This window comes from Pinus tabuliformis, chromosome 7 (assembly GCF_031772625.1).
Source record: "Pinus tabuliformis cultivar Carrire ecotype Pingquan chromosome 7, CPIR1, whole genome shotgun sequence".
Lineage (NCBI taxonomy): Eukaryota > Viridiplantae > Streptophyta > Pinopsida > Pinales > Pinaceae > Pinus > Pinus tabuliformis.
In genome coordinates this window covers 445,472,940-445,487,029 of record NC_142293.1, presented here as the reverse complement: position 1 = coordinate 445,487,029, position 14,090 = coordinate 445,472,940, and positions in this window count along the sequence as shown.

Sequence of the window (14,090 nt, the reverse complement as noted above, 5' to 3'; positions counted from 1 at the left end):
TTCAAAAATAATTGGGGTACTTGCCAGCAGTTTTGGGGGAAAATTTGGAAATATTTCATTGGTTACCTACGGCAGCTAGTCTCTCTTGAACATCGACATTTTTGGCTTCTCGCCAGGTTTGGGATATCCACACATCATCGTTAGCCTTCCAGGGTTTGGGTTTGTCATTTTGCCTCATTCCATTTGATCCTTGTCGTCTCCATCAGACGTCGGATCCCTTGGTACCAAAATGATGTCACCTTCCGGAATTGTGTCTCCGATATGTTCAAGAGTTTAATCCTTCTGCAGTTTGCACCCATACTTCCTCCTCTGATCCTCTATTTCATCCATCTTCATCTTGTTCCTTGTCTCGTGTCGTTGACGTGGGAATCATTATGGCCTTCTTGTGACGAGTCGCTTCCTGTCAACACCAACTCATTATCTACGAAGTTGATCTAGAGATCCCTTTCGGTACCTTGGGGCTTGTATGCCTCATTGGAAAGTTCTTCATGCTCGACAATAGGCTTACATTATTGGTCTTTGATTGGGTGATTCCACAGGTGTTTGACTCCAACTCATTCTTCACACTTTGTGGATTGTACTGGCAGTACTTTGAGAACCATTGACATTATTGGTGGTCTCTCTCGCGCTTCTTAATGGTTTACATCAATTACCGGTAACCAAGAGATTTTCTACTATGCTTGACTTCAGTACATTTATTCGCATATTAGAAATTGTACTATGATCGGTTGGGATTCAAGACCCCGGACTAAGATTACATAAGTTTGGGTTACATGGATTGGTTTGTGATTGCATATATGACTCTTTGGTTGGATGGCTGTGACCATACCTGACTCTTTGGTTGGATGGCTGTGACCATACCTGACTCTTTCTGGTTGGCTGTGACCATACCACTAATTTTATATATATGGTCTTATCGGTTGGGTGGCTGCATCCATACCACAGACCAAGCTTTTAATGTCTTTTGGATGGCTGCGCCCATGGCTAGACTACATGTATTTCACTATCAAAGATATCATTTGTACTTGCACCTGCAGGCTCTTAGCGATGGTGTTCCAGTTTGGTTATGATATCGTAAAGCATATCACCCCTCGCACTCTCTCATCCTTTATGGTTTAGGGGGCATCTATTACACAATAATTTGTCACTGACCTCATATCCCCTGATCTCAGATATAGTCAGTCCCTGAACACATCTCTGCTATGTCATACCTCAAATAAATATGTCCACATCTTCCCATTCATTCAAGAAGATTAAACAAGTTCCTTTTAATCCCAAAGATTTACCCTTTTACCTATGTTTCTCCATCGTTGCAAGTAAACCTCATTTGGCGTGCGACGATTCTCTATAATGAACTATAACATCACGACGTCATTGCAGGGATACATCTATTTCCCGCGACAGTCGAATTTTAGGGCTAGGGGTCAAGTCATCAAGATCCTTATTGCGACGATGGCTTTGAACACACTACTTCCTTGCGACGCCATCGCTGAGCCTTAGTGTATGACTTGTGATGATCGAGATATGGCGAATTAATTCAAATAGTTGGCCTTCTGGGTGATTCTAGAACTGGTTGTTGGGTCAAGGACATTCCCCTTTCCTCCTCTCAAATGGTGGTTCCACCTTTTGAGAAACACCCCTTGAGGATAAGCTCCCTCTCCCTCATTTTATCAAGGCTCCTCCTCTTATAAAATCACTCCCTATTGCTATGATCATCTAGTTTTTGGGATTGAGCGAATTAGCTAGCTTTGGTGTGAGTTTTATAGTTTCCAATGTGAATTGCTAATAGTGTAGCAATTGGTTGTGGATTGCCTTAGCCTTGTATTAGTGCTTGTGAGTGAGAGAGAGAGCTATCATCTATTTGGGAGACCCTCTTGAGAGTGAATGCTTGAGGAAACATACTGGCTGGACCCTCTGAGAAATCATGCGACATCAAGGCTTGGTTGTAAGCTTTACTATTGTTCATTTTAATACAATCAATGGTGATTTCCTATGTCTTGTGTAAAATATACTTGATAGCTTATGGTTCCTTGACTCTGTAAGTAAATAGATCATTATTGTACTTTGTCACATGCTCTGTTGTTCTCTTCTATTGTTTCAGGTGAATCACTCATCGAGGAGAAGGAAATGCTAGCTGAAGCGGTGGAACAAAAGCATCATCGAACACCGATTTGAAGTAGGCTCTTTCAACAATGACTAATTAAGGAAATTAGTTGTTGTTTTGTCTTGTTGTGACTAGACCCACTCTAGGGCTAGAGGGGTTGCCTCTGTCCGCAAAGGGAACATTTCCTACATGACAGGGATGTGATTCAAAAGAATGGGCTTCAATATGAGTGTAGTAATCTTCAAGATGATTTTATAAATATCATTTCAAAGGGAGATGGGTTCTCCTTGTACAATTTTTGAATAAGGGCGAAGAAAGTGGAATAAAAGGGACCTAGTATCCTCCCATTTATTCTTGAGTACTCTATAACTTCCTTCAAGTCTTTCTAAACAAATTTGAAGCAAGCCAAACATAATTCAATGGAAAGACCATATGGCACAAGACCTTTGTCTTTCTGAAAACTCTTCAAAACCATCTCAATCACCTCTTTTGTAATCCCCTTCATAGGGTCCAACTTTTTTTTGCGTTAAAAATAGTACAAAGAAGCATGCCATATGAAGGATTTTGTCTATATGTGCATGATTATTTATTTTAAAGATATCTATAATATAGGAAACTCCCTCTATAACAATGTCCTTGAATGTACATGACACAAAGCCATTATATTTTTTATCTCCTATATAGTGCTAGTGCCTAGATATACCTTAGGCTGAGAAAGGTACGATCCAAGGGCAACATCAAACCACACTTAACCTGGTAGCTAGCCCTACCAGGTCGAGAGAGGGATCTCTCCAGGTCGATATCAGGAAATTATGATCGATGAGGGCTTGAGACGACTAATAGAAATGCTAATCTTAGGCTAAGTATATGTGTGAAAATGTTTGATTGAATAAAATGATGTTTTTTTTGGCTCAGATGGAAAGGTAGATTTTGGGTGAGGGGATTGAGGCTCAGTCTTGCAGCGATCTCAATGGGGCAAGGTAGGAAAATGTTTTTGGCACTTAAAATCGAATGAGATGGAGATATTAGAGAGGTGAGGAGTTGAATAGGGCAAGAGAAATCATGGATCCTCTCCAAACAGCTGAAAACATCAAGAAACTAAAGCAAACCTTAAGTAGAGCACTGCAATTTCAATGGATTCTACTTACACTCTTGTTTGATTTAGCTGAGAAGAAATAAGATAGAGAATGGCATACATAACACATAACAAAATATACAATTACAAAAGAAAACACTGTACCAAGACAAATTGCCACATGGATCCCAAAGAGTGCTGCAAACCCTGGTCTCAATTCCTTAGCCAAAATGCTGATATGAGTGTACAATGAAGCTCAAGGCTTTCTCAAAAGTCCAACCTGTGCCAAAATCCAACCCATACACTTTGAAATTCATAAATATATACATTTTCTCATCCTTGTACTAAGGGATTGAGCTCAACCATTTTCTTCAAAATAGAATCAGTTACATTAAACTTGGGCCGAATTTTTGAAAATAGGTGTTGAAGATGAACTCGTATCTCCTAAACCATAGCTCCTGTTACAAAACTAAAAGAGGTTTTTGTAGATAAGGTCATGTTGGATAACCACCTCTCTCAAATTTTGGAAATTCATTTCCAGTTGCTCGTAATCGTTTCCACAAAATCATCTCTGAAACAAAAAATCATTAAAAATTTAAATCTGTGAAAATGAGCTGTAAATATCTAGTCACATTTCCTAATACATGACACCTGTGAATAAAATGAAAGAGGATTTTGTTATATGGCATGTGGTTAATAAAAAAATCCTTGGGTTTTGCAAAATTACTCTCTGTCTGTTGTAAAATGACCTTGCACTAAAATGACTAAAACGGTAAAAAATATGAAAAATTTTCTTTGTTTTAATGTACGCTCACAATATCATTGTATATCTCCCACATAGTAGCACCTGTGAATAAACTGAAGGAGGTTTTCGTTACTTGTTATGTTGTGAACAAAAACCTCTTTCACTTTCGAAAAATTCCTTATCATTATTTCAGAAACTGATCTTGTACTAAACTTTTCATTGTGTGCAACAACTAACCTCAAAACACGCATAACCAAGAATCACTCATTCATTTCGATCACATCTTCTAATCCGGGAGTTGGTTACAGAAGTGTAATATACCATTGGAAATATTTTTCCGAGCTTCTTCCGATGGACATTCTTGTGACATGTTTGTTCTGAACATCATGTACAGAACATCTAACAACACCAGACATAGTAAGAGCTCATGTTGATCCCTGGTGAGAGGCTGCGAAGACTAGAACTGACATATAGTATTTATTGTCTTTCGATGATCAAAGTCGCTTTATGAAAATACTTTTTTTTTCATATCCATATTTTCACCATAAATCTCTCCCTTTTAGCCTCCATTATTTTTTCCTTATCAAGTATTAGATTCCTCTTTTTTTCCTTAAGGGATTTTAGGGCTTTCTTATGATATTACATAAAAGTATAATGATCAATATTTGTAGGAAGATCATGTAAATGTTGTTCTACTTCACCAAGACGTTTCTCATCCTAATATTTTTTTTCCCACTCCCATATGAAGATTATTTTCATTGTGTTTTTAAAGTTCTCCTAAAAATTAATGGGTGGGGGGGGGAACCTAAGTGAGGATTGTAGTGAAACTAGGATTCCCTGAATTTTTCTAAGAGGGGGGATTCTCCTAACTAACCTAGGTTAAGATTGAAAGGGCCCATTGACTTATCCAACCCAAAATTAGTATTGAAAATGACTAGATTATAGTTAGATTCCCCTCCATAGGTTACCCATTTTCGAAATTGAAAATTTTGGTCTAAGGGACTTTCAAAGATTAGAAAATGATTCATCCTTTTTGCAATGTAATCATCCCATGATCTATTTTTTTCTTCTAAAGTTGTTTATGTCCTGGAGAGATGACTATAGAATTAACCTTTGGCTTGTGAAACCAGGATCTAGGGGCATCTAATATGTCAAAATACCCCAGAGATTGCACCCGACCTGAGCCACACCAGCCCTTAACATGACTGGATTTTTTCCCATGGACTTTTGAACTAGTGACCTTAACTTCATAGACTTACTTAACAGTAAACTCCATCACCATATATTCTACACCCTGTGAGCATCATGACATGATCTGTTATTTGACTTTGTGGGAAGGATTTTGTTAGGAGAATATCAACTAGACCCATCAAATCAAAATTATCCCCAAAAAAATTAGTTGTAGGATCAGCCCAAGCTAAACACCCCTAGATTTCTGAGTCGCCCAATTTAAAATTTAGATATCCTTCAATATAAAAAGTATGAGCCAAAGTAGGGAAGAAATAAAAAAAAAAAAAAAATCTAAAAGGGATTTTTGTCAGTGTAGGGCCCATAAATGTTTAAATCTATGAAAGAAAACCAATTTTCCCTATCAAGGTACATGTAGTGATCTGAAATTGATAAAAAGGTATTATAGACTTATGTGTAGATTTGTCTATATTACTTAGTGCAATGGAACGATAAGATTGTGAATAACAAAAAAAATTAGATAGCACAATTAAAACACATCAACACAACCAAAATTTGATAAAGGTGTTCACCAGACTTCCTGGTTACGTCTCTTGGTCCTAGCTTCTACTGCTGACCTCTATATTATGTCTTCAAAATGGTTGTTGCAAGTGTGAGATCAAAAAAAGAGTCTCAACACAGAAATGGATCTCACCACTGAGTTTGGATCGAATCCTCAAGTCAAAATGAGTATAAACATGACTGTATTGGTCACTCTGACCTCTAGAACCCCTGGAATGGTTCACAATATACTCTCCCATCGACTTTCTATGTTAAAGTGTTTTTATAACGCGTTTTCGATACAATTTCCATTAAATGTGGAAACAATATGTTTATAAAAGAAATAGGCTAAAAACAAAAGGATCGGTGGGCATGGGTGGACTCCGACTGTCCGACCTTTCTTTGGCGTTGATATCAAGAACAACCCATCTAACATTTATCGCTTCCCACTCCTCAACTGATCCGGACAACCTGCACAGTTGATCTTTCTACTACCATTCGACGGTTGTCACGTGGTTTCGTGATCCAACTAGCACGTTCGCTATTTCTCCAAAGGCACACGATAAAGTGGTTTTCGAGAGGCTATGTGTCACTCGTTGAGTGGAAGCATGTGCTCTCGGTCTAAAACTGCTTCCTTCCTTGAGGGAATGTGATAAACCATTTACTGCCCTTCTTTCGGAACTCAGAGAGTTTAGCTCCTTTGGTATAAATATATCCCGTTCATTTTTCCAGATAACTTGCCTGCATGTTTCAATGAGATATGTGTCAATCTCCTTTGACCTGATAATCTCCGCCCTTGACTGTTGTTCCTTATCGACTAAGGTCTTAACCAATCATAGACTGCCACATCATCAACCATGCTGACATCATCAGGAACCTGCGACTCTTTCCCAGGTTGCCACATGTCCTGCTAACGTAGGCTTTGACCTTTTGAATTGAATCTTTAATTTTCTCCCATTTCCTTATTTGAACTCGGATTTACATGCGGTTTGCACCATTAGCTTTGTTTCAACGAGCAATTCAACCTTGTTCCACTTTCACCTATATTTAAAGACTTTAGATTTAGAGGCCATGTTGGATCCATTTTGGATCACTACTCCCCGCTGGAAGCTTTTGGTCCGCCAAAAGTTGGTTTTTAGCTATTGAGTATGTGAGGACAAAGTTCCTTCACTTGTCCAATTTCTATCCATTATGCTTTACTTGGATTTTTACCTTTGAGTCCAATTCTTAGGTACTAAACATCCCCTCGTTGTGAAGTTCTTATCCTCCTGTCAAGAACTGTGTCCTCCTGTAACTCATTGAGATACTCAGGCAACAGATCCTCAATGGAAGGCAACTAACCTTGCTCTTTGGGATCTTCAATCATTGAAGGTTCATACAATCTCAATTTTTCAACATTAACAATTGAATAGATTTGCATATAAGATTGTAGATCAAGGCAGAAAGCATTTTCACCAATTTTATCAAGTATTTTGAAAGGACCATATCTAATTGGTTTCAACTTCTTACCTTCCCCTTGCAGTTTTTCTTTGTTTATGTACAACCAGACTTGATCACCAACTTGACAACTATGCTCAACTCAATGGTTTTCATGTCGTGCCTTATACTTGGCTCGACCTCTTTCCAGCTATTCCTACACTTCCTCGTGAATTTCCTAGATTTGTTCAATGAACTTAGTTGATTTGTCCACATCATTGTGTACATCAACTGCTACATCTTTACCAAAGACAAAATTCAATGGAGACTTTCGTATAAAACTAAAACAAGTCTCAAAAGGAGACCTCTAAGTAGAAGAATGTTTGGCATGGTTGTAAGGATGTTGCACATAACACAAATGATCATCCCAAATCTTAGGATGCTTGCTGCAATACCCTACAAGAAACTTTATCAATGTCCTGTTGACCACTTCTATCTGACCATTTGTTTGTGGATGAAATGTTGTGCTCTTCCTTAACCTAGTGTCCATTAACTCCCATAGACTTGACCAAAATTTTCCAACAAATCGAGAATCTCGATTAGATACAATATAAGTGGGTAACACAAATGAACACATACATTTTGAAAGAGCAACTTTTTAGTTTGTTTAGTTGTGACCTATTTATTATATAGTATCAAAATACACATTTTACTGAAACTATCCACAATTACATACAAATAATCATGACCTTTTCTAGACTTTGGAAATCCCACAACAAAATTCATGGAAACACTTTCCCAAGGACAAGAAGGAATTGGAAATGGAGTATAGAAGCCTAATTTTCTATTTCTGGGCTTGCTTATAGCACACATAGTACATCCTTTGATATATCTAGGAATTGTCTCATGCATTCGTGGCCAATAACAGAAACTTTACAAATTATCCAATTGTTTTACTTACACCAAAATGACTTGATTTGAGAGAAGTATGTGCTTCTTGAATTATATTAACTCTCTCAGTTTGTCGAATGCATAACTTTCCCAAATGATATAAGAGTTTGTCCTTTATATAATAATCCAATTCTTCTACCTGCTTTCCATGACTTAAAGTTGCATATACATCCTTAAAATCTATATCTTGAGCATATTGTTCAATGCAACTTTCATGGGCTACTGAATTATGCTTAAGTATAGTGGATGCATTTATGATTTGTGTTGATAACATGTCTGCAACCTTATTATGCATGCCCTTCCTATATCTGATAAAAAGATGAAATTGTTGTAGAAAACCCATCCATCTGTAATGTCTTTATTGTTGTAATTTAGTTTGTGAGTGTAAATATTGAAGTGGTTGATGATCTGTGTGTATGATTATTTCTTTACCCATTATATAATGTTTCCACTTTTTAACACTTTGTACTAGTGCATACAATTATTTATCATACGTAGGATATTTAACTACTGCAGAAGTAAATGTCTCAGAATGAAAGCATATAGGCTTCTCGTGCTGTATCGACACTGCTCCCATGGCATAGTCACTTGCATCGGTCTCAATCTCAAATGGATGCTAAAGATCTGGTAGTACTAGTACTAGTGCTATATTGATATTTTCTTTCAAGGTGTCGAAGGCTTTCTTTTGTTTGCCTCCCCACTGAAACACCCATTTCACACTTTTCAAAGCATGTAAAGGAGTTGCAATCAACAAAACGTTAGTAATAAACTTTCTCCAATATTGGTTACCCCTAAGAAAATCCTAACTTTTGTAGTAGATTTGGGCTTAGGCAAGTTCACAATGAGTTCAACCTTAGAGGGATCTATCTTCAATTCACCACCCCCTACAATATAACCCAAATAATTTAAATATGTCCTGCAAAATTCACATTTTGACAGCTTCACATAGAGATTTTCTCTCTTTAAAACATCCAAAACCTGTTTTACATGATTTACATGTTCATCCCAAGTCTCACTAAAAACAAGAATATCATCTAAATAGACTATTACAAAATCATCATTAAATGGTCTAAATACATCATTCATGACTTGCATAAATGTAGTAGGAGAATGCATTAAGCCGAAAGGCATAACCAACCACTCATAAATTCCTTGCTTCATCTTAAAAGAAGCTTTCCATACATCCTATTCTGCAACTCTGATCTAATGGTAGCTACTTCGCAATTCTAATTTAGAAAATTAAACTGCATCTTTTAATTGATCTAATAAATCATCAATATGAGGAAGAGGATAATGATTCTTGATCGTAATTTCATTTAGTACTCTAAAATCAATGCACATTCTCCATGAACTATCTTCCTTTCGCACCAACACAATTGGCGATCTGCACGGTGATGTGCTTGGTCGTATAAATGCTTTATCGAGCAACTCCTATACCTGCTTCTTTATCTTTGCATTCTCTAAAGCTGATAACCTATACATTCCAATGTTAGTAGTGGAGCACCGTGCTGCAAATAAATATCATGTGTTATTTCTTGCTTGGGTGGAAGCCCCTGAGGCTCTATAAATAGAAGATCATAATAAGAAACAACTTTAACTAAATCTTATTTTTGTCTAGGGTTACAACCTTGGAATGCATCAGATTTATCAGGATCCTTTGCCTTTACAATCATTAGTAAAAATTGCTTACTTGAATTGACTATTCTTTTCATTTGTCCTGGATTTATGAGAGCGAAGTTATATTTAATTTTATGAGCTCTTACAATATACTCAATTCCATCCTAAGTGAGTTCATACTTATTTTTAGCTCGATAGAAGATAGCTTTTCTATCGTACAAGTATGGACTTCCTAAAAAAATTCCAGGTATGTCCAATGGGACTATATCTAACTCGACCTCATCTAGAAAAGTTTACCCAATAGCAAATCGAAGTTTACTTTGTCTCGTGACTTGTAGCTTTGTTTTATCACACACCCAACCTAATGGATATGGATTCTTATGAGGTTTTGTTTCTAGACCCAACTTCTTTACAATTGTTTTAGAAATCAAATTTACTTGTGACCCACTATCAAATAAAGTATCAATTTTAGTGTGCTTGGAAATGTCTATAATATGAAATAGCTCATTTCATTTGCTCTCATTACTTTCATTTTCAATAGAGTGTGAAGAATTACTTGTAGATGCTTTAGAATCTTTACCTTTTATACCTGTGGCTGTAATTATTGTTTCATCACCTGAGTCTGACCCTAAGTCCTTCTGTATAGCAGCAGCATTCTTTCACTCTTTACCCCTGAACTTCTTAGGCTTTAGTTCTGGATGCAAAGACCAACAATGTGCCTCATCGTGTCCTTCTTTCTTACAATGAGTGCATGAAGGTTTGTCCTTCTTTACAGTGTTTGTTTTCCTCTCCTTCCATTTTAGTTTCTTCTTTCCTTTATTCTTGTTCTCAAAATATTTTGATGATTTTGCAACATCTTGGTTTACATTCTTACCTCTAGCCTCTAGATGTGTCGCTTGGACTGACACATCATCTAAGCTACTGGGATTAAACATAAGTATAGTATGCTTCAAATAACTATGAAGAACACCTGTATATTTTAATAATATCTTTGGTGAGTCCAATGAAATACGTAATGTTAAAGCTCTTTTTCTAAATTCCTCAGTATAACTCTGTACACTTTAACCCTTCAGCCGATGTAGTGTTTGCCAACTCATCATTTCCTGCTACATGTAAGCTAAAGGATAAAATTGCTTTTTAATGGCATAAACAAATTCATTCCAAGTTGAAATTATTTTACCATGTTTTTGAATATTTGCTTGTGTCTTGCCTTCCCACCACACAACTGTGGTTCCTCCAAGACGAAGGCTAGCAAACTAAATCTTATTCCTTTCTGAATCGACTTTTTGCACCCTGCAATACACATCAATTTTCCTTATCCAATTATCTAGGTTTTCTGCATTAAGTTCTCCACCATAAATTGGCAAATCAAACTTTACATCTAATTTGATCAAAGAGGCCTTCCTTTTCTTCTTCTTAGAAGGACTAGTTTTATGAGAAGACGATGATGATGACGATGATGGTGATGATGGAGGAGACAGTGGACGCTGCATTCCTCATTTTCCTTTATCTTCCTTCTCTTCTTTCTCTGAAGGGACAAAGAGAAAAGGTTCCCTTGCTCCTTTGTCTAGTCTCGTTGATGAAGTGCCTTCACCTCTACCCTTTTTAAACTCATGTTACATATCTTCCACCATGGCACGTATTGTCATGAAGCTATCCAAGAATTGGGATTCTGACCCAATTCGAGCTTCATCTGCCATCCTTTTTTGTGAATAGACTGTTCCAATCTTCGGATTTTCCTCAACAAGTTCTCCTTCACCTTTTCCAAGCCTTAACCTAGTAAGCATTCAAATCTCTACACAAACTTGTCAAACCTTAAAAACCTTAAGCTCTCATACCACTTGATCTAAAATTGATAAAAAGGTATTACACACTTATGTGTAGAATTTTTTACATTAATTAGTGCAATGGATCGATAAGATTGTGAATAACATAGATAATTAGGCAATCATAAAACATAATTAAAACACATCAACATAGCCAAAAATTTGATAAAGAAGTTCACCAGACTTCCTGGCTACGTCTCCTAGTCCCAGATTCCAGTGTTTACTTGTATATTATGTCTTCAGAATGGTTGTTAAAGGTGTAAGCTCAAAAAAGAGTCTCAACACATAAATGGATCTCACCATTGAGTTTTTCTCGAATCCTCGAGTTGAAATGAGTATAAACACGACCATACTAGTCATTCTGACCTCCAAACCCCCTGGAATGGTTCATAATACACTCTCCCATCAAATTTTTGTGTTACACTGTTTTTATAGCACGTTTTAGTTACAATTTTCATTAAACGTGTAAACAATATTTTTATAATAGAAATAGGCTAAAAGCTAAAGAACTGGCGGGCATGGGTGGACCCTGACTATCCATCCTTTCCCTAGTGCTGATATCGAGAACAACCCCTTTAACGATTGTCGCATCCCACTCCTCAACTGATCCGGACAACCTGCAACATTGATCTGTCCTTTGCCATGCGACGGTTGTCGCGTGGTTTCGAGCTCGAACTAGCATGGTTGCTATTTCTCCAAAGGCACATGATAAAGTGGTTTTAGGGAGGCTACATGTCACTTGCTGAGTGGAATCATGTGCTCTCAGTCTAAAACCGCTTCCTGCCTTGAGGCACGAGATAAACCATTTACCGCCCTTCTTTTTGAACTCAAAGATTTTAGCTCCTTTTATATAAATATATCGCGTTCGTTTTTCTAGATAACTTGCATGCATGTTTCGATGCGATATATGTTGATCTCCTTTGGTCAGACAATCTTCTCCCTTGACTGATGGTCCTCATCACCTAAGGTTTGAACCAATCATACACTGCCACATCATCTGCTATGCTGACATCATCAGGTACCTCTAACTCTTTCTTGGGTTGCCACATGTATTGCTGATGTAGCCTTTGACCTTTTGACTTGAATCTTTAATTGGCTCCCATTTCCTTATCCGAACTCGGATTTGCATACGGTTTGCATCATTAGCTTCGTTTCAACAAGTTCTTCAACCTTGTTCCACTTTAACCTATATTTGAAGACTTTAGATTTAGAGGCCATGTTGGATCCATTTTGGATCATGTAGCCAGAAAAAAGGTTGAATCCCAGGCCTCTATACGCTTGAGTATGGAGGACTTCCAACACATAATGAGTCCTCCAAATTCTGTAGTAGCATCTATGTGATGAAATGACTAGTTCCGAAGAAAACTGGGATCAAATGTGTCTTTATCCCTTTACCATTTCTTCTTGGAGAAAAATAATCTAATGAGAAAGTGGACTAATTAGTATTTCAAGAGCCATGATTTTGTTTGGGTTAGATAGACCCATGATGTTCTATGGGAGAACCATTGTCCTAAGATCTTGGTAGGGTCCAAAGCTCTAAGCACCCTAAATATGGACTGATGATTTCTCGATTTAATTTATGAAGATGCTCATTTCATGGCGAGGGGCATGAGGTATTATCCTCCCCTACTTGAGCTAACAAACTTAGGATCATCTAGGAACACAAGGCCACCTACCAATTTAGGATCAGAGTCCAAAAAAAATCGTAAGTAGTGGCTTGCGTGGAGTCCCAAGGGCACAAGCCATAAGGGTGAGCGACTACAAGAGAGTGGGAGGCAAGGGAGTCGGTCAGTAGGAGTTCCATATTTGAAATAGAGAGGAGACTAATTGAGGGGGAAATAGTGGGGAAGGGGGATGGAGGGGAACAAAGGGGGAAAGGAAAGGTTTTGAAGAGCAGAGACAGAACAAGTGACAAGGGGAAACATGGAGGAAACTTGCATGGATTTCAATTCAACAACATTAAAAAAAATAGTGGGAGGGGGGAGGGATGGAGTCGTACTCTGCACCAATCTATTGAAAGTTGAAGAATGTTTGACCCCATTCTCTTGAACATGAATTAGAGGGGGTTTCATTTCTGTTATAGGGACCTCCTACTTTGAGATGATTCTGTCAACTGATACTAGAGAAGGAGGTGGGTCCTCATTCTCAAGACCAAGGTCATTTAAATAATCTATTTGTGATTTACATTATCCACATTAAAATATTAATACATGCTCCCTCATATTTAAAAATAAAAAAGAAACGCACACACAAACACAGAGGATATAATGCCTCTCTCTCTCTCTCTCTCTCTCTCTCTCTCTCTCTCTCTCTCTCTCTCTCTCTCTCTCTCTCTCTCTCTCTCTCTCTCTCTCTCTCTCTCTCTCTCTCTCTCTCTCTCTCTCTCTCTCTCTCTCTCTCTTTATATATATATATATATATATATATAATCCAAATTAACCAATTTTTTTGTTATTAATATTCTTTAAATATCATAATTTTTTTTTTCTATTGATGTTTTTTAAAATATTAGACATCTCTCTCTCTATCTCTATATATATTGAAATATTTGATTCACAACTTCTATTTTTTGGTTATTAATTTTTTTTAAACATTATAATCAATTTCATATTAGAAATGTAATAAGTT